This window comes from Equus przewalskii, chromosome 19, assembly GCF_037783145.1.
Source record: "Equus przewalskii isolate Varuska chromosome 19, EquPr2, whole genome shotgun sequence".
Classification (NCBI taxonomy): Eukaryota; Metazoa; Chordata; class Mammalia; order Perissodactyla; family Equidae; genus Equus; species Equus przewalskii.
The window spans coordinates 15,980,653-16,001,946 of NC_091849.1; the positions used below are offsets into that span (position 1 = coordinate 15,980,653).

The 21,294-nt window shown below is 42.0% G+C and overlaps 1 protein-coding gene across 12 annotated transcripts in view; it reads right to left on the reverse strand.

The window, feature by feature from the left end:
* Window positions 1-21,294, reverse strand: part of ATXN1 (ataxin 1) — a 384,333-nt gene that overhangs the window by 183,325 nt on the left and 179,714 nt on the right. For all 12 annotated transcript variants that reach the window (XM_070585090.1, XM_070585092.1, XM_070585089.1 and 9 more), the window contains one exon: window positions 14-74. The gene's annotated coding sequence lies outside the window, so the exon portion shown is untranslated. The remainder of the gene's footprint in view (window positions 1-13; window positions 75-21,294) is intronic.

Here is a 21,294-nt window from a genome sequence, read left to right on the forward strand (position 1 = left end):
AAGGATCACTCACCCTATGAAAACAGCAGATTGGTTTCTCTTCACCAAGCAAACAGGCTAATTTCTTTGGAAAACTGGAAGAGAAAAAGATTTAAAAACATTAAGTCTATTCTCTAAATCAGCATGGGTACCCAGGTCTAGAGATGATAAGAAATCCCAGCGCCCGGCACTTTGGCACTTACAAAGGGCACAGTAAATGTCTGACGAAAGGGGGATGTACAAGTGTTTGGCTGATGACACAAATATTTTAAACAATTTGAACAATTAACATGTAGAAAATAATCATGAGCATGATTCCTTTCTCACGAGATGGGTGAACCTCACGACGAAGTAGCGTATATGGTGGTGTCTGGGAAATCATTTTTCAAGGTGGATCTTTTAAAATGTTGTGTATGCACCCTCACCATGGGGCTAACTGAAGATGTTTTAAATAGTCACCAGAGAGCCCCATAATTGCACTTTGCCCCTTCGCCAAACAGTACAGCCTCCACTCCATTCATCCCCCACTGAAGTCAATGGCCCCACAGGGATCCGTAATTGGGCTCAGATGGGAATGCGGACTTGGCAGAGAGGCCCTGGGGGTCACATATCGGGCCGACTGAGTAATCCCGTGAGGAAGCCACGGTGTCTGAGATAAAGTGTGGGAAAGACCCGAGATGCTGTGAATGTTGGAAGAGGAAGCCTGAAGGACAAAGGGAGATAAGGGAGTGACAGCCACAGACTGTTTAATCTACATCACAGAAGGAACTAAGCTCAAGATCCAAGTTTTTAAAAATTTCCAGAGACTGTTCTAAAGACGCCTTTGCAGGTGGAGGAGGGGATGTGAGGCAAAGCTAGTCTAGCTCCCAACTCCCAAGACTGGCAAATTGCACACGGTCCCAGAGCATTTGGGATGAAGTCTATGAGCTGTCTGAAAACTACTGCTCTTCTGCCCTTCCCCCAAAAGGAAGAGAGCCCTGTGGCCACAAGGACGTGCACTGGTGGCAGATGCCCAGCCTCAGTTTCTCGGGATCTGAAAGGCACGCCTCACGGTCACAGAGAGAAGGCCACCTCCTATACTGTCAGCCTGTGCCAGGAGAGGCGAGGGCTACTGAGACGATGTGATTCTGCCTCCTGAGAAGTTTCCACCCTAATTGAAAGTACCACAGGGAAACAACACGAGCACTGAAAGACGGCACGTGCTGGTAAAATCTCTGAGCACCTGCTTTTTAAAGCAACACTTTAGAATCCAGTCACATACATTAACCTTTTCATCCTAATGGCAGACAAGACGTCTACAGTCAGAATCACAAAGACCACAACAACTGACTTCAGAGTTAGATGTGAGTCTGAGCCTCAGCTCAGTCACATATCAGCTGTGATTCAAGTTACATAAATTCTCTGAATCCTTTCCTCATTTGCATAATGACAATAATAATACCTACTTTGTATAATGTTTCAAGTTCTTAATGCAGTGCCTGGCATGTAGAAGAGATTTCATAAAAAGAAAAAGCTTTAATGCCATTGGCACAACACGTTTACACATTTGTAACAATAGAGAAGACACGGCAGAGATTTTTATAATTTCATCATTTATCAAAATGTGAGTACCTGTATTGTATTCTCTTTTTCCCCACCCTCAAAATGAGATGATACAAATGAGAACACTGTAAAACTGTTTACCGTGAACAATTAGATAATATAGAGAAGTGGGGGGGGGGAACCCAAAGAATACAAATCAGCAAAAGTCCCACTAATAATCACCATGAACATTTTGGCTCCAGGCTCTCTCCTATGCTCAAGTATAGAGAGTATATTATACATAAACTTACATAAATAAAATTATACACATACATACAATTTATTCATAACATCCTATGATAGTATCCATATTGTTTGTTTTGCAGTCTACTATTTTACTTGTTATATTGTAGACCTCTTTTAATATCAATAAATCCATCTCCATCATAATTTTTTAAGGACTGCAAATGTATTGCATTGAAAGAACAAACCACTAAATATGTATGTTTGTTGACTTCACAGAATCCACCAAAGCATCCCACATTTATGAGAAATGACTACATGTGTGATAGCGTGTGGTTCTTTTTCTTCTCCATTTTCGTCAAGATTGAGCAAGGCAGATTGTATAAATACAAGAAGTCTTAACAACAAAAACTTGTTTTGGTCTGAGTGAGTGAAGTTTAGAAGAACATAAACTAGCACATATACCACAGGGAATAATATCACAAGTCACAATATTCAACGAGTTTCCAATATACTGTAAGGGGACAAAATTTTAAAGACTAGGGCTCATGGTAGATAGAGATGCCTACGTCAAGTATGAAATCGTAAGTCTGCAGTGAAAGGAGTGTCCTGTTTTCAGTCCGATCATAGTAGAGCCATTTAATGATATATAGGAAGGTAAACTGAAAATTGTAAACTCTTCAGTGACACTAAAATTTATAATCACGTTATATGAACTTCAAAACCTAAAAGAAAATCCGAATTTACCATATTGAGAAGATATCAAGAGCTGGAAAGTTTGTGCAGTCCCAGGATTTCTAATCTAATTTCCTTCTCAAAGAGAATGGTCGGGTTGGTAAAACATATGATACAGTTTGCTTGAGTTGCATGACACATCCTTGTCCTTGATTAAGAAAGCTGTGCCATACCTAGGGATGTGACTGACTAGCAACATTTCAGGAAAATACCACTTGGATGGGAGGCTGGGGGAACGAATCTATTGCCACAATCAGCAAAGAGTGTGGAGCTAATTCCTCCTGCAGCTATGGATGTAACTAACCCTTTCTAAGTATTGCCAACACTGCTCCTACATGCAGGTGGGAGGTGTAGGGCACTGGCAGGGAGCAGCTGAGAAAGAAAGACAGGACACATTGTGGCAGCGGAGAAATGCCAAATGAGATCCCAGCTGGAAAATCCTGGAGAGACCAAAAGTGGAGAAACAAAGTAGGGAAACATAGAGTTGATCTGTGAAACCGGAAGTTACAATGAATCAACAGGTGCTAACCCCTTGGCATGCCACCTTCCAACAAATGTTCCCTAAGTGCTCATCCCTTGTCCAGCTTATGCACATTTTAGGGGAAGTGACAATTTGTGTGTGTGTGTGGGGGGGGTGTCATGCTCTTAGAAGAGCTTTCTACCATTCTATTTTGACCAAGAACACACAGCTTAAATTCTAGCACTGCATGGAATCAGAAAAAGCATCTCCTGGAGAACTCACACTAGAGACTACTGTATCTCGGAATATGGACTGAGCTACTCTTTTTTCTTTAAAGATTTTATTTTTTTCCTTTTTCTCCCCAAAGCTCCCCGGTACATAGCTGTATATTCTTCGTTGTGGGTCCTTCTAGCCGTGGCATTTGGGACGCTGCCCCAGCGTGGCTTGACGAGCAGTGCCATGTCCGTGCCCAGGATTCGAACCAATGAAACACTGGGCCACCTGCAGTGGAGCACACGAACTTAACCACTTGGCCACGGGGCCAGCCCCCGAGCTACTCTTAACACATCTCTTTTAACGTACAATTCAGGAGCCAGTGAGATGTCCCTAGATCTAACAATGAACTTCTTATAAGGACAGAGTTTTTGCTTTGCTTAACTCTCTTGTGGTCACAGCTGTCTCCATGAGAGAGAACCAGATGGTCAGGCTATGTTGTGTGCTATCCAACAGCTTTTTTATGCAGTCAAAGCCAAATAATACACATTTTTTTTTAAAGATTTTGTTTTTTTCTTTTTCTCCCCAAAGCCCCCCAGTACATAGTTGTGGACTTTTAGTTGTGGGTCCTTCTAGTTGTGGTACGTGGGACGCATGCATGGCTTGATGAGCGGTGCCATGTCTGCGCCCAGGATTCAAACAGGCGAAATCCTGGGCCACCAAAGCGAAGCGTGCGAACTTAACCACTCGGCCACGGGGCCGGCCCCAATACACACTCTTAAATTTGCTTTCACAGGGCTCTTCATATCCTTTGATGGCGTACGTGGGATGGCCTGGAACACGTTCTGTATAGCAGACCAAGCCATGGAAAACTGTGCTTTAGATTCTAACGTCCTTGTCCGCTGGAGTGTCTCTGGTGAACACGACCTAGCCAGGAAAGCCGTGCGGATACACTTACAATATATTTTTGAACTACTGACTTTGGAAGATTTTGTCTTGCCACTGTATTGTGTCATCCTGAGTAAGTATTAGATTCTTCAATATTAGCTACTCCATTTACTGAGTGGCTAATTTCTGCTGCTAAGTTTTCGTCTATTAGCTCTAATCCTCACAAAATCTCTGTAGAGTAGGTTCTATTAGCCCCATTGCATAGATGAGGGAAACAAAGTTCAAGACAAGCAACCTATCCAAGGTCACATAACCAGTAAATGACAAAGTAAGAATTTAAAACTAGGTTTGTCTGGGTTTCATGGCCAAAGAGAAAAGAGATCAACACCCTGGAAACATCCATGTGGATTTTTATATGAAAGCCCCAATAGAGAGCATTCTGTCAAACACAAAAACAAGCACTGGCTTTCACTAAATAAGCAGATATTTCTTTTTCAGGTTATTTTTCACGAGTAGCAAGCAAGGATGCTAAAACAAAAGTTATCCATGATATTCGGGGTGAGTTGTACATTAGCCATCCAACAGGTGCTAGGCAAGCGTTCTTCAGGCAGAACAGCAGGACCAAAGTGCTGACAGTTGCAACGACACAAAATGTAGCCTTGGCAAGTCAGTCTAACAATTACTTTGCATCATTCTGATTATGAGCCACAAGCATGCAATCAACAGCATAGAGACGATCTTAAACGATCTCCATCAGCATTTTACTTTAGTTATCAAAGCGTGGCAGATGGAACACACTCTCATCTGACCCAAACGCAATGTTAATGACCAAAACACAGAATGTGCAGGGACGATAACGGTGCAAGAGCACTGGCCTTGCTGGAGGCCATTGGTTATAACAGATGCACTTTATTTCCCTCAACTTTTCCATTTATTACGTCAGAATAAATAAATAACATTTATGTGTTTCTCATCTGATAAAGTTATCCACAGTCTAACTCAATTTAAAGATTTAAGTAAGTTTACAAATTCCCCAGACTTAGTACTGCATGCTGTACTTATCTCTACAAGGAGCGCTTCTCATATTCCATTTTAAATTTGTGTGGGTACACATCTCCCCCACTAAATCGCGGCCCAGCTCTGAGAGCATGGAATTTATATCATTTATCTCTGAATTCCCAACACCTCGCCCAGTGCCTGGCATATATGGCAGACACTCAAAATATGCAGAAATGAATAAATTCTCCTTGGACCATAAACAAGAAGTCATCTGACTGAGTGCATGAATGACCCACGTTGCTCTGAGAAGTCATTATACTTGAAGGGCAATATCTGAATTCCAAAACTTGTCTGTAAATTGAAAAGATGATTGTAAATATACACCATGAAATTCAGTAGAGATCTGCTCTTAGGGAGTAAAAACATACAAATATAAAAACAAGAAAATACTGCCTTCATATCAACTGAAGAAAGACATTTGCAAAGGAACTCCCACAAGACTCTATTTGCAACATTAAAGCCTATGGCTTAAGGGGGAGATAGTATTTTAGGAGTGGTTTCCAAAGAGAGTAATGAAAATCACTATAGGTCAGAGAATCAGATCTGGGAGAGAAATACTCATTATTATATTATAGAAAAAAAAAGAAGAGGTCAACTTCCCTTCTCAAAAAGAAAAGGAAAAGGGCAATAAAGTTTTCAATATATTGGCACTATTACAACCAACATCTATCATTTCACTAACAAATTTCAATTGGGGCAGCAAGATTCTATAAAACAGGACAAGGACTCTATTTTGCCTTTAGATAAACACTACATCTGCAGCAAAATGTGACATCTCTGCAGATTCATCCGTTATCGGGATCTTATTTGTATTGTACAAAACGACTACCCTATCAGTCTGTGTGAGAAAACATCTTCAAGTAGACGTCACTCCTGGCTTTAGGATTTCCTGGATGTCTGTGTTTCTGGGTGGGTATGAGCGTGTGTGTGTGTGTGTGTGTGTCTCTAGGATTTCCAATGATCTCAAAGGGTATTATACATAATCTTTTAAAGTCAATGTTTAATATTCTTGAATTGCCAACACACATCATATAAACTTCTCAAAGACAATGTCCAGACACCTCAAGAATTCTTCCAGCAGTGAGCATAAGTCTATTGTATGAATGGTCAAAAGGTTGAACAGAAGGTGGAACGAAATCAGCAAACCAACAGTATCTGGAAATTCCAAAATTGGCAATGACTGCCTTAGCAAAGCTGTACCTCTGACTAGAAGGGAGTGCTAAAGGAAGCAGGATGCTATTTTTAGGGTGAAAGGCAGCAAGTTTTCTGTGCTCTACCCTTTAGGGCCACTTCCCTGCAGTAAAACTCGTCTCACTACAGCTAAAGATCAGAGCTCCTTCACCAAAGTTCAGCATAAATAAGGCAAGAGTTAGCTACCGCGACTTCAAAAAGCCCTGAGTGGTTAGAAACCTTTCAGTCACATCTGGCAGCAGCCCTGGTGACGCTGGATGCAAAAGCTATTGTCCTAGTCAAAGAACAAAGCCTGGAAGAACACAGTTCTGGACACAAAGCTGGAGTTCAGTAAATACCTGAAAGCCATAACATCTTATCTCTATGTGAGCTTTATGGCTTTCCAACTTCTCAAGTACAGAGTGAAGAGCCAGCAGTCAACATCACTACATTATATATATGGTTTAAAAAATGGTATCTCTTAAATGTCTAGGACAGCCAGGGGCTGGCAAACTTTTTTGGTAAAGGGCAGGATAGCAAACGTTTTAGCCTTTGTGGGCCTGACAATCTCTGTTGCAACCACTCAGCTCTGCCATCGCAGCACAACAGCAGCCAGAGACAATACAATACAAATGAGCACGGCTGTGTTCCAATAAAACTTTATTTACAAAAAACGGGTGGGGGTGGGATATGGCCCATGGGCCAGAGTTTGTCCACCCTCAGTCTAGAAAATCATTACACAGGGAAATTATAAGACAGAATCTTTGCTTCCTCCTTTTCCCCAAAAGAGATTCTATTTTGACTTAGCACAACGTTAGATGACGATATTGTACAGCATCCAAAAGCAGTGAATGGCTTATTTTTGCAGCATCCATTATTGAACTTTACCCACAATAAGCAGCAAGGGCAAATCTTTCAATGTTAGGTTGAGTTTTATCCAGTGCAAGTCCCTGTGCATTCGCCTCTGTGTTACATATGTGCAAAGGAAACAGGCTGCCCCATAGATCCCCAGACAAATGCTCAACAGCCTCTTGAAGTAGTGCACTATCTAGGCAGGAAGGAGACTCCTGCACAACGACGAAAAACAAACAACCTTATGAAAAAACAGCCAAAGGACTTGCAATGACATTTCTTTGAAGTAGATACACAAATGGCCAATAAGCACATGAAAAGTTGCTCAACATCGCTAATCACTAGGGGAATGCAAATCAAAACCACAATGAGATACCACTTCACACAGGTTAGGATGGCTATTATAAACAATAACAACAAAAAAACCCAAAAACAGAAAACAACACGTGTTGGCCAGGATGTAGAGAAACCGGAACTCTTATGCTTTGCTGGTGGGGATGTACAATGGTGGAGCTGCTGTGGAAAACAGTATGGTGGTCCCTCAAAACATTAAACATAGAATTACCATATGATTGCACGATTCCACTTCCGGGTATATGCCCAAAAGATCTGAAAGCAGGGACTTGAATATATTTGTACACTCATGTTCACAGCAACATTATGCATAAAAACTAAAAAGTGGAAGCAACTCAAGTGTGAATAAACAAAATGTAGGACATACAATAATGTGGAATATTATTCAGCCTTAAACAGGAAGGAAGTTCTGACAGATGCTATAACATGGACAAACCTTGAGGACATCATGCTACGTGAAATAAGATGGTCACATGAAGACAAGGACTGTATGATTCCACTTATATCAGCTACCCAGAGTAGTCAGATTCATGGAGACAGAAAGTAGAATGGTGAATGCTAGAGGCTCGGGGAGACAGAATGGGGAGTTACTGCTTAAGGGGAACAGAGTTTCAGTTCGGGAAGATGAAAAGCATTCTGTAGCTGGATGGTGGTGCTGGCTGCATAACAACATGAATGTACTTAATGTCAGTGAACTGTACACTTAATAATAGTAAATTTTATGTTATGTATATTTTACCACAATTAAAAAAAAGGGAAGAGCCTCGTGATCAGTTGGCCCTCTAATGGAGCTTTCCAAGTGATGTGTTTGGACCAGGCTATCCCAAGGAGATCCAAGCCAGTCATGCTTGCGATGGCCGATTTATGGGAAGCAGCTGAGGAAGTGTAACCTGGTTTGAGGGATCCAGGAAATCCAGGAAATAACAGTGGAGAGCCGCCACATCTAGGAATCATTTCGGGGGAGAAGAGGAGAGCCTTTATGATTCAGAGTGAACTCTGCACCTAAGATTTCTGATATGGCCAGAGCACCTGCAATATTCTTTTCTGAGTGCTACAAGCTCAGAGGTTCAATTTGACAGTGGATCAGGAGTAAAGCTAATGACAGGGAGGAATAACAGTTAGGAAAGTTCACCTACTTCGTGGAGGGACATAGGAAAGAGCAAAGAAAGGTAAAAGAAATCCCTGTAATTACAGCAAAGCAACTCTGTCTTGGAGGATGACAGTGAAAACTCACAATCTCTAGTTCTGGGGAAGAGAAGTCTCTTTCCCTAACCCTGCTTTCCTTGGTCACACATGTGTGACCACCTTTAGCTGACTCACTTGAAACGTAAGCCCCTCTGTGTCTAAGTCTACCTTACACTTAGTATCATGTACCATGCACAAGAGGTGACCTCATGAAAATTGTCCTGATTTGCATAGCATTATTCCTGGATTACTCAAGTATCATCCTAGTGAAAGTCAAGCTAATAGTGGGCTGCATTACCTACTACCAGCACAATGATGCTGAATCATGGTTTCTTCGCTAAGGGAAAATGATATCACTTCTCACATTCTTGATAAGAAACGGAAGGTACCTCCAAGTCAGCCCAACCACAGGGGAGGAGGAGGAAAGCCCTATGGCCATGTTTCTTCCATATGACACTGACGACGACCCTCAGGTGATGGCAGGTCTTCCTACACTACGGAAATAAGATGCAAGGCTGGGTCATATGTTTCCAACTCAGTTATCCAGAGTGGCCATCAGAGGGTCTCAAATATCCCAGTTAACTACAATATTTTCTGGCTATCAGAGTTTTAACTTACATGCAATAAAATGCAGTTTTCACTGGAGGACACACATCTCTATTGTAACCATTTTTTGACAGTTTCTGTCAGAGAAGTCAAAGCATTGAAGGAAAACACGCATATGAAAAAAACCCTAGAGAAAAAAATAAATTTAGGCCAAGGGTAAACACCAGGTTTTTAGATAACTAAAGCCAGTGGTGTACAGGGAGATGTTTCATAACTAGCTGGAGAGGAGAGAGGAGCCCTGATTGGTAATGTTTGCAGATTTCTGTTGTGTAAACATCCCACTGTGGCCGATTTCAAGCGAGCAACACGATGCCAGCCTGCTCTCAAAATTCCCGAAAATTTAACAATCAGCTTGTGAGAGCCAGTACAAGCTGGCTCAACACACCCCTGACTGAAGCCCATTCCCCTCATCCCACCAAGATCAATAAACCCTGTTTCATCTCTAAAACAAACCCCAACAGCTAAAGTCCATCATTAATCTCAGGCCTCTTCTTATCTACTAAAAAATATCTGTTCATACTTCCACATCTTTCCTTCTAGCCTCCTCATCTGGAATAAACCCAGCTCAAGTCCAATCTCCCATGAGAAGACTTCTTCGAATGCTCTTAGATTGCACTAGCCTTTCTCTTGTCTGAATTTCTACAGCACTTGTATAGTACTGTCCTCTCACTGGACTCTACAGGATTGGGTTCCATGAGGGCAGAGAAGGCTGTCACAGCACTTAAGGACAGCAGAGTCGGACCCGGACTGAGCAGAATGAAATCCGCTGACTTGACTGGCTGGACTGACTTCTGTCCCGTCAGCTCCCGTGAGTTAGGCTCACCAGCCAGGACCGGGTGAGCGACCGAGGAGGACCTGCGGCATACAGCCCGCACAAGGATGCTCACTGCTGTCCAGGCCAAACTTCCAGGAAGGGAGAAAAATGCTATTTGTTGAGCATAAAATTTCTGCAAGCCCCAGTGCCCAGATCTTGGTTTCAAACACCATTCCCCAATAAAAGGAATAGGGGCTAAGTGGAGAAATGGCTGACGCCAGGGCTGGCACTGGGAATATTCACGATGAGTGTGAAGGAAATGCTCAAAAAAAGCAAAACAAAACAAAAAAACCAAAAGCACAATGATGGGGGCGTATCAAAGAAAAACAACAGCAATATTCCTAATGTTCCTGAAAGAGCTGCTGACGGCCAAAATTGGAACAATTTGAGCAAAAAAGGAAATAACACTGTATTGGATTATAACCTAGAGTATAAAATAAATAGCCATGAGTTTATACTGAAATAAAGAAATGACTGAATAAATAAGTAAATAGAGAACAGACACATCTCCTATGTAGAATTCTGAATAATTCATGTAGATACACCACACTCAAGGAGGAAGAACATAGCTCCCCACTCCTTAAGTGTGGGTTTCTTCCAAAGAGTATTGGGGTGGGGGGTGGGGGGCGTGTGTGTGAAAAGCATAACTTTAAAATGGAGAAACCCGACAAAGATGACCTCAGCCAGGTGATCAAGGTCAAGATCAACAGTGGTAAGTCACAGCGTCAGCATGTATCCTTGATAAAATATGATGCGATGAAACTGGCAATTTACCACTTTGGGGGAGAACTGATCAGTTGTTTTGTAGAATGTCCCTCAACTGAGTTTTTTCTAATCATAACAAAAACATAGGAAAAACCCCAATTGAGGGACATTCCACAAAATGACTGATCAGCACTCCTCAGAATTGTCAAGGTCATCAAAAACAAGTCTGAGAAACTGTCCCATTTTGGAGGAGCCTAAGGAGACAGGAGGACTCCATGTAATGTGGTGTCCTGGGTGGGATCCCAGACAGAAAAAGGACATCAAGTAAAAACTAAGGAAATGGGAGTAAGTATGGACTTTAGTTAATAATAATTCTAAAACGTCTGCCAGGTCCTCTGTTAAGTGATTTACGTACATCATTTTGTTTAATCTCCATAAAGTTGTTCAGTGGTTTCAGTCCCATTTTACAGATGAGAATAACAAAGACAAAAAAATATATAACTATTTTGCCCAAGATAGCAGAGTTAGTAATTGATGGAATTCAAGCTGATACTCATTTTTAACTGTCCTGAGAACTTTAGAAGTTTTAACTCGTTAATCCTCACAACAACCCAATAAAGTGAGTAGCACTATTATTATTCCCCTTCCAGGTGGAGAAACTGAAGCACAGAGAGGCTAAGTGACTTATTCAGGGTTGCACAGCTGGTAAGTGGCAGAATTTGAATTACTAGGAACTGCAATGCTAAGGGCCAAAAAAAACCCAGCACACCTGGCACCTCCATTAAGAACTTGCCCTACAGCCTCGATTCCACAATGCTTTGGTGAAATAATCAATAACAGTAACAATAAGAAACACTGTTGAGTGATTACTATGTGCCAGTCACTGTTCAAATTACTTTACAAATATTAACTCAATTTAACTTGCCCAACAACCCAATGACATAAGGTCTATCCACTGTACAGTTGGAAATACTGAGGCACAAAGGAGGTTAAATAAGGAGACTTTATGGGTGTTAACTGTACGATTCTTTCAACTTCTCTAAACATTTGAAATTGTTCATAATAAAATGTTGCGAAAAAAGCTTCATGAACAATTTTGCACGGTCATGATAAAAAGGTTTCTCAGGAATTGTTTATTTGACCAAAATATACACGTATCTGATTATTTCTGGGCATCTGATTTTAAAAAATGTGTTTCCTGATTTCTCCTTTTAACTTCTTTTGTAGAAAACTCCTCCACGGCCAGCAGGGAGAGACGGCACTTTTGCCAGTGTGCTGCAATTAGGCTATTAAGTACCAGACATGAAGCCAATGTTTATTAATTAGCAAAAAGCCATATAGGATATGAGCTCCAGACTCTGCAGAGCTTTATATTCCACACGGACCCTCCGATCATTTCTGTGGTTTGGAGAGATTTCAACACTTGTACTTATCACAGATCAAAAATACATCATTATCGCTCCAGTCAAAAACGTTTAGTTAAAGAGTGCATTTAGGATACATCTATTTCTTTTATAATTTCCACAAACTTGGTTATTTATTCCCTACCTCTAGCTTCAACTCTTACTTGGCCTTAACGACTTCAGGACCTTTTTTGTGGTTTAATATGAAGTTTTTCTGGAGACAGGAGTTCATTAAATGATTTACAAAAAATACGCCTCTTCTGACTCCAATATCAGATTATTATCTTTTAGAAAAGTTACAATCCATTTCAGATCATTTCAAGTGTGCACCATCCTGAGCTCAGATGCTTGACAAATTCATTAGTGCCAGCAAATGTTGAAGCTGTCTAGAACGCTCCCCAGCTATCCTACTCCGCAAATCGATGGCCATGCCAACTGCCACAGGAAAAAAGTGTTTCTATTCTGCCAACTGATGCCACCGAGGGTGAGAGCCAGCTTCTGCTTACCCTCAGAGAAGGGCTCTCGTGTCTGAGTAGCTGTGCACTGGAAATGACTTTCTAATCAGAATACAATCTGGGTACAGGCAAGAAAGAGACTTTTGACCCGGAAGGGAAAAGTCTGACTTCTCAGGAGAGCTGGGTAGAGTTACCACTTTCTCCCAATCTGGTGAGCTTAATGGCAACTGGCCAGATTAGTACATTTGGTGAAAGCCTTTGAAGTAATTAAATTCCTTCTACCTGTACAAGAAACATGCCCAATGGGGACAGGAATTCCCTTTTCCTGTGTACCCCTAAGAACTTGCCTCCCGCTGACAGTGACAGGATGTAAGTGGTCAGGGACCACCCCTGAAGCCAATGCCTGCCTCCAAACAGCTCTGGACAAATTACTTAACCTCATTGTTCTCAGATAGAGAATTTACATAATAATGGTTTTAATATATAAAAAAGCACTCAGAACAGTATTGGCACATGGTAAGAATGATATAAACATTTGCTATTATGGACAAACATCGAAACAGCTTTTTGCTACCCAATGATTCCAAAATAACTATTCCAACCTACCCTCTCCTGCTACCTTCCCTCGCTGCCTTTCAGCTGCCCAGCCCCTCGGAGTCCGTTCATCGAGGACCTGCCCCTAGTCCAGTGTGATAAGGCCTGGTCAGCAACAGCAGGGATGCTGGCAGACAGAAACTCTTATTTGCAAGGCGAACGTGTTCCTCCAGATGAAATGGATAGCTCACTCTACAGTGCACTTCTCCTTTTTGAACAAGGGGTTTTCGCATGCACATCTTATCATCATGCTTACTTCCTCTCTTTTCTCGTATTAAAAATCTTTTCATCTTCAGCTCTGTCCTGCCCCACTGGTGAATTTCAAAAAAGCAAAGAAAAAGCCAACCAGCCAACTAGCTCAGAGGCCTAAGTATTTTGCTCTGAACTTCACACTGACGATATGATACACTGTCATGGCAGTTTAACAGAGAATTGGAATCTAATGGGAGAAGAGAGGAACACACATAAAGGAACTCTGGAAAATCAGCCTTAACAGTCTCACCAAGGCCTGGGTGGCCTCAGAGCTTATTAATACACCCTGCCTCTCACCAAGGGGCATGCAATTCGCTTACAGTCATTTCTTTAAAACTATTAGTCCCCCTCTCACCGATTTACCTTTAAACAAGGACATTCTGTAACCAGGGATCCACCTATGTGGCTTAGTCATCGGATCAGCCTCAAGGTCACCGACTTGAGTATCAAGATGAGAATGACCTCATTTACCCACTATAGAACTGCTCTATCACCGATCAATATGGGAGGCCTCCGCTCAGCATCAACAAAGCCTTCTCGAGGGAGTACCCTGCATACATCAGAAACAAATTACACCCTTAAAGGCAGATGACACCCGAACACAGAAGATCTTTTCTGCAAAGCAAAGCCTTTGTTCGGTCTGAGAGGACTGGTTGCCAATCCAACCTCAAAAAAAAAAGGGGAAAAGGAAAGAGAGACAAAAGAGAATCCATGCACAGAAACAGCTCTGTTCAGCTCTCTTTCTCTGACCTGAGTTTCTCTGCCCTTTCCTCTCGAACACAGGATGCATCTTCTGGGAACTCACAAGGCAGAAGGGAAGACGGAAGTGCAATGACAAGGGACTGCCGTGTAGAGCACCAAGAAACAGCACACCTGGCACCTCCACTAAGAACGTGCCCTACAGCACCAATCTCACAATGCATTGGTGAAATAATCAATAACAATAAAAATAAACATGCGCGAGTACTCACTATGCACTAGGCATTGTTCTAATTAATTTACAAATAGTAACTCACTTAGCCTTCCTAGCAACCACCCAATCCAACAGGGTCTATTATTATCCCCACTGTACAGACCCCGACACAGAGGCACAAGGAGGTTAAGGAAGGCGCCTGAAGTCACACTGGTAAGTAGTTGGAGCTGGGATTCAAACCCAAGCAATTAGGCTCTAGAGGCACCACATGAAACCATCTAGTTAACAACAACAAGAACAAGTTATCTTTGCGTCTTTTGCACATGGGTTATCCCTCTTCTTGGAATAAGTGCCCCACCTATTTACTTATGAATTTCTCACCCAAGAGAACCTTCCACAGGGGAGGTGTTCGACACATGTTTGTGGAACGAAGGTATGAATAACTGACTCTCATCCTTCAACCAATCTGTCAGACAGAGAACATCTAATTAACCTTGGTTTCAGATAAAGAAAATGAGGTTCAGGGAAATCAGTGACCTGTCTAAGGTCATACAGCTTTGCATATGAGCTCTTCCATGAATTACCAATGGTAAAAATTTTTAAATTTTTTAAAAACTGTGGAACTTTTTTTTGCAGAGCACTTTTTAAAAATTGTTTTATTTAGGTAACATTGATTTATAACATTATATAAATTTCAGGTGTACATCATTATATTTCGATTTCTGTGTAGATTACATCATGTTCACCAGCCAAAGACTAATTGCATCCATCACCTCACACATCTGTAAATCACCTCTTTTGCCCTTTTCCCTCCCACTTTCCCCTCTGGTAACGACCCATCTAATCTGTAGCTATGTGTTTGTTTGTTATTGTTGTTTTTATCTTCTATTTATGAGTGACATCCTATGGTATTTGACTCTCTCCATCTCACTTATTTCACTTAGCATAATACCTTCAAGTTCTATCCATGTTGTCGCAAATGGCAAGATTTCATCTTTTTTTATAGCTGAGTAGTATTCCATTGTGTAGATACACCACATCTGCCTTATTCATTGGTCTCCTGATGGGCACTTAGGTTGCTTCCAAGTCTTGGTTATTGTGAATAAAGCTGCAATGAACACAGGAGTGCATATATCTTTATGCATTCCTGTTTTCATGTTCTTTGGATAAACACCCAGCAGTGGAATAGCTGGACTGGATGGTAGTTCTATTCTTAATTTTTTGAGGAATCTCCATACTATTTTCCATAGTGGCTGCACCAGTTTACACTCTCACCAGCAGTGTATGAGAGGTCCCTTTTCTCCACATCCTCTCCAACACTTGTTATTTCTTGTTTTGTTAGTTATAGCCATTCTGACAGGCATGAGGTGTTATCTCATTGTAGTTTTGATTTGCATTTCCCTAATAGTTAGTGATGCTGAACATCTTTTCATGTGCCTGTTGGCCATACATATATCTTCTTTGGAAAAATGTCTATTCAGATCTTTCGTCCATTTTTTAATTGGGTTGTTTTTTGTTGTTGAGATGTATGAGTTCTTTGTATATCTTGGATATTAACTCCTTTTCAGATATATAGTTTGCAAATATCTTCTCCCAATTGTTAGGTTGTCTTTTTGTTTTGTTGATGGTTTCCTTTGCTGAGCAGAAGCTTTTCAGTTTGATGTAGTCCCATTTGTTTATTTTTTCTTTTGTTTCCCTTGCCCGGTCAGACATAGTACTTGAAAATATGCTGCTAAGACCAATGTCAAAGAGTGTACTGCCTATGTTTTCTTCTAGAAGTTTTATGGTTTCAGGCTTACATTCAAGTCTTTAATCCATTTTGAGTTAATTTTTGTATTTCTGTGTATGGCAATAGATGATAGCCTACTTTCATTCTTTTGCATGTGGCTGTCCAGTTTCCCCAACACCATTTACTGAAGAGACTCTCCTTTCTCCATTGTATGTTCTTGGCTCCCTTGTTGAAGATTAGATGTCCACAAACGTTCAGGCTCTCAGTTCTCTTCCATTGACCTGTGTGTCTGTTTTTGTGCCAGTACCATGGTGTTTGGATTACTATAGCTTTGCAGCATATTTTGAAATCAGGAAGTGTGATACCTCCAGCTTTGTTCTTTTTTCTCAGGATTTGTGGGACATTTTTAAGAAAACAAAATCTTTACATAACCTCAAAATGTAACAGAGATAAAGGAGGAGCTGTTCTGGTGGAAAATGGCTGAGTCCAGCCCATGGCCCTAGGGAGCAAACTGCAAAGCTCTGCAAAACGCAGCTGGAGAACCTTGACAGCACCATGCGGCGCTGCCAGGACCCCAGCCCAGAGCAAAGCATGGGAGCAGAGCACACCTTATCCCAAACCCTCTGGAACTCTGAGAGGGCAACCAGCCATTTCCTTCAAGGTCCACGATCTTCTAACCCATGGGAGGAGGCACAAGATAGCATTCTTTCTCCTTCCTAACCATCAGGGTTCCCGTTTCTCTCCCTCTCAGGGGGGGTAGGCCCAGAGACCCCCGTTCTTAGCCTCCTTTCTCATGCATCTCTTTCTCTTTCCTTCTTTGAAGCTGTTCTGTATCTGTTCCTTTTCCAGCCCTGGGGGTTTCCCCTACTGATAACTGGAAAGGGGGCAGCATCTTGTGACCTACTTTTTCATCACCAACCAAAGCAGAAGAGGGCAAAACATGCTCGGGGCTTTGCCAGCTGCTCCCTAGACCTGGACACCTTTGATCAAATCTGAGGTTCTTCCAAGTGGCAGACTTCATGCGACAGGGGTGGAAAAGTTGATCAGGGAGAGGGAGCAACTTTGCAAGAACAGTATTGCAGTTGGACTTGCCTCCAGTCATGCTGAGTCTCAGGAGGCAAAAAGCCCTGTGTATGACAGAACGGCAGAGCCGGAGGGGAACCCTCAAGGGCCTTCAGTCCAGCCTCCCCATTCAATGAACAGGGAAACTGTGTCCCACTAATGTAAGGTGACTTGGCCAAAGCTACACAATGACCTAGCTCAAACTAGGGATTTCTGACCTCCTGACCCTGAGCACCCAAAACTCTAAGGAGAGAAGGTAGGATGTGAACTGCAGAAGGAACCAAAAGGACATTCTCGCGATGTCAAATGGTTCGAATCACCTCTTAAGACCATCTGGGGAAAAATAACCCACCACCTGGAATTACTTGAAGGCTTGTCAAGTGCTTTGAGGCCCTATAACATGAGGTGCAATGATGAGAGATACCAAACAAGCATAACCTTTTTCCCCCTGCCCAAGTTGCTCTGGAATGTCTACTGGGTGAATGCAGGACAGACAAGAGAAGCATCTAGCCTTCCAATGGGCTCCCTGTTTCTGCTCAAAGTGAGACACCACCACGTGATCGATAGCATACCCAATTTGCATTCACTCCAGATGAGATTTCATCACTGCATCATATTTATTCATCCCTTAATATAAATCTAAATTGCTCTCTTCAAATAGCAGGGAGCATTGCGCTTCAGTAAGGGGAAAGAGAAACGATCACAGTGAGGGACGCGCAGGATTTTCATCTCCTCTCCCTCTGCCCTCGCCACGTTCCCTGGCTTGCTCCAGGACTCAGAGAACACGCCACTGTCTTCCACTTTTCACGTGGAGGCTCTTGGTGGAGGGAAAATACGGTAGCCCTCAACACTCCCAAATCCTGTAGGAGCCTCCAGGAATCCTGCTCTCGGTGAGACTTCACAGCAGCCCAATACAACTCACAAGTAGACAAAAGACTACCATCTTTTAAAAAAGGCTACAATCACGTGTCTGAACCTGGAAACGTTCCCTGGGAAATAAAGAACAAATTCTTTACAGAAAGTGTGGCATTTAACCCCGGCATGCCCACAAATGATCTTTGGGAATGACAAGGCACGGAGTTCAGAAAACGAGAGACCAGCAAAGCTCACGGGGCTACAGCAGTTTGTGCTCGTTTCTTCCCACCACGGCCACCCCTCGCTCTGTGAGGGGAGCAGCGTGTCACGCAAGCACCACTTTTCCTGATGAAAAGTAATTTATGGTGCCTTTTCCTGTGAAAGGAAAATTGAGATCATCATCCAGAAGTTTATGTGCAAAAGTACTGTTTCTAATTCTTTTCATTTGGGGATAAGACACTCTTTTTTCCCCCTGGTGTCTATTTTTGCAATAGTAAAAATCTTACATGAAAATCTTTTATCAGCTTGCACAAATGCTGAAGGAAGGTGACATAAAACTCTTTATCGGAAAGCATGCTAAAGGAAAAAGAATGACCAGCGACCTATAAATTGAACTCCTAAATGTGCCTTCAACCAGGGCACGTATGACAAATTTTATCCAGTGATTCCGTTTTCATGTGTTCTAATCACTACGATTTCAGCATTTTTCTCAAGAAAGAGTTCAAGCATCGTCAGAGCTCAGAGGAATTTAGATGTTTTCAAGCATTAGTACTTGAGTGTTTTCAGAGCTCCATGCTCGAGTTAAATGTGGGCACTTAAAAATTAACTCTAACTTCTGGGTTTGGGGCTAGAAGGCAATGACTCCCCATAGGGTCACTAAAGATGCTGTTTGCTGGCTGAACTTGTCCTAGTGGTGCTTAAAGGACTTGGGCCACTGAACTTGACCCCACTATGGCATGTGAAAATATAACAAAATATAACGCGTTCACCAATAATTCCATTTTACTACGAGTCTGCAACATTCAAGATGCTCAGAGAACCATCTGGGTATTGGACCACAAGTTAGAAAATTCCAGTCCTGGGTCTGCCATCAAGTCACTGATGGGCCTGAGCAAGTCATAGAACTTCTCTGGGACTCAGTTTCTAAAACAGCCAAACAACGGAGTCAGTGGATTTCTAAAGTCATTTGCATTCTCCAAGCCTCTGCTTTCACACTCCTCATCTTTCCCTTTGCCAGCAGGGACTGAGTGTGTTAGGAAGGTTGTGCGTTTGACCCCTGAGGAATGTGACAACGGCCTTCCTTGCATTGTTCCCACAGTAAGCAGAGCCAGCTGTCCAGGCAGGCCGGCCAAGTTATGGCGCCTGATTGTACACAAATGGGGACTCTGCTTAAAGGACTCCACTTCCAGGCTTCCCCACGTCCTCAGGGCTCTTGTCTGCAGGTTGGCACACTCCTGGGAACCCAAGAACGGGTCTGTGATCTTTAATAAAGAACATCTGAGAGTTTAAAATCTGCAGTGTGGCCACAATCATTTGAGACTTCCCCTAATCACAGCTAGAGGATTCAGGTACGTCTTCACTTCTCTGGACCTATAAACCTACCTATGAATCTATGCTATGGGGTCAGGGTACCCTAGAGACAGCAGGTATGTTCCAAGCATGTTGACATGTTGTGACACTAAGGAAAGGATAATGGGACTCAAATGAGAGTGGAAACCCAAGATGAGATTTTTCATCTGAAAATCTTGGGGTGAGCCAAGCTTTGTCAACATGCAGTTCTGAGCAGGATCCACAATGAAGGGTTTCCTTTTTGCCTGCAGCCTCCATCTCAGATACTAATAAGGCAGGATCACTGGAAAGCATTGCCATTATTTTTAGCTTTTCTGAGGGAGGGAGGAATTTCTGAAAGGGCAAAACGGAAAGGAATTTAGGGCAAGGGTGTGTGTGGTGGAGAGAGGAGGGAAGATTAAGAAAAATAAGGACTTTTAGGACAGATAAGCAGTTTCTTCCTCCTTTCTCAAAAGATGGCTACACCTGAAAAAAACACCAAGGACTTCGGGTCCAGATATGTGACAAAGAAGTTGTTGGAAGGAGATCATTTTTCCACGAGCATGGCAAATGTGTACTTCATGCTGTGGGATTTTTCATTTTCCAAACGTAGCAGATGAGGCCACTCATGGAAGCCTTTTTGGAAAAGAGTTCGTTAATTCATGTTGGATGTGAATGCTGCTTGAACTTTCATAGTCCCCAAAGAAACATCCTCTTTGGATTTACAGGGATCATGAATGTTCCAGATTAATAAGAGATGAATGAATTCCTCTTAAAGGACCTTGCAACTTTAAAATAGCAAGGTGGAAATTTGAGTCTAGCAGCTTCCGGGGAGACCATCGTTTGGGCCAAGAATATAACATTATGAGGGAGGATTTCTCTTCTTTTTCTTCTTCTTTTTTTCTTTTTTTTTGGCAATAGCTAGTAAAAAGTCTGCTTAACGAACTGTAAAAGCCAAGGCATGGATTTCTCAATTCAGGGGCCCGGTAATTGCTGGAACCACAAGTTCGAATGCCGTCTAGTTCATAAGGATTCTTATAAAATGCAAAGCACTTCACCACCACCTATTTGTGTGCTAGAATTTTTCAAGCAAGATTGCAAAGTATTCGAGTCATCAACCTTGTGGCATGATTGACACAGACCCAGAGCTAACAAAGGAACACTAGAATTAGTTTCCCAATTCCAAAATAGGGCCTAAAGGAGTTTGTGCAATAGGAGAAGAGTTGCTGTGTTTTATTTAATGGAACTAAATTTGTGCTCATTTAAATCGTGAGCAGGTGGCACTTGGTAGCAAAGAAAGCCTTGAAAACATTCACATTTAGTGAATGCAGTTGTATGTATAATTAGCAGAGATGTATTTTAAAGTACTCTAATCTTTTGTACTCTTTTCTACAATTCAAACTGGTGAGGAATAGAGAGCAGATTTTGAAGTTATTATGAAATCACAGCCATTCTATTATCTGTTAAAAAATGAAAAATGGGGAAGGCATTGGAAAATCTAATAGTATATATATTAGGATCAGACCAAAGGAGAGGGCTCGGTTTCCTTCAGAGAATGCGTTTGTTGTTTGGAAGAAATGAGTGAGCTCAACAATAGATTCTGGAAGGAGAGGAGTTGGGAAGAATCAAAGGTATACATTTTAGAAGCAAAATATTTTTTTTAAACTTTTTTATGGAATCTTTCAAACACGCACAGAAG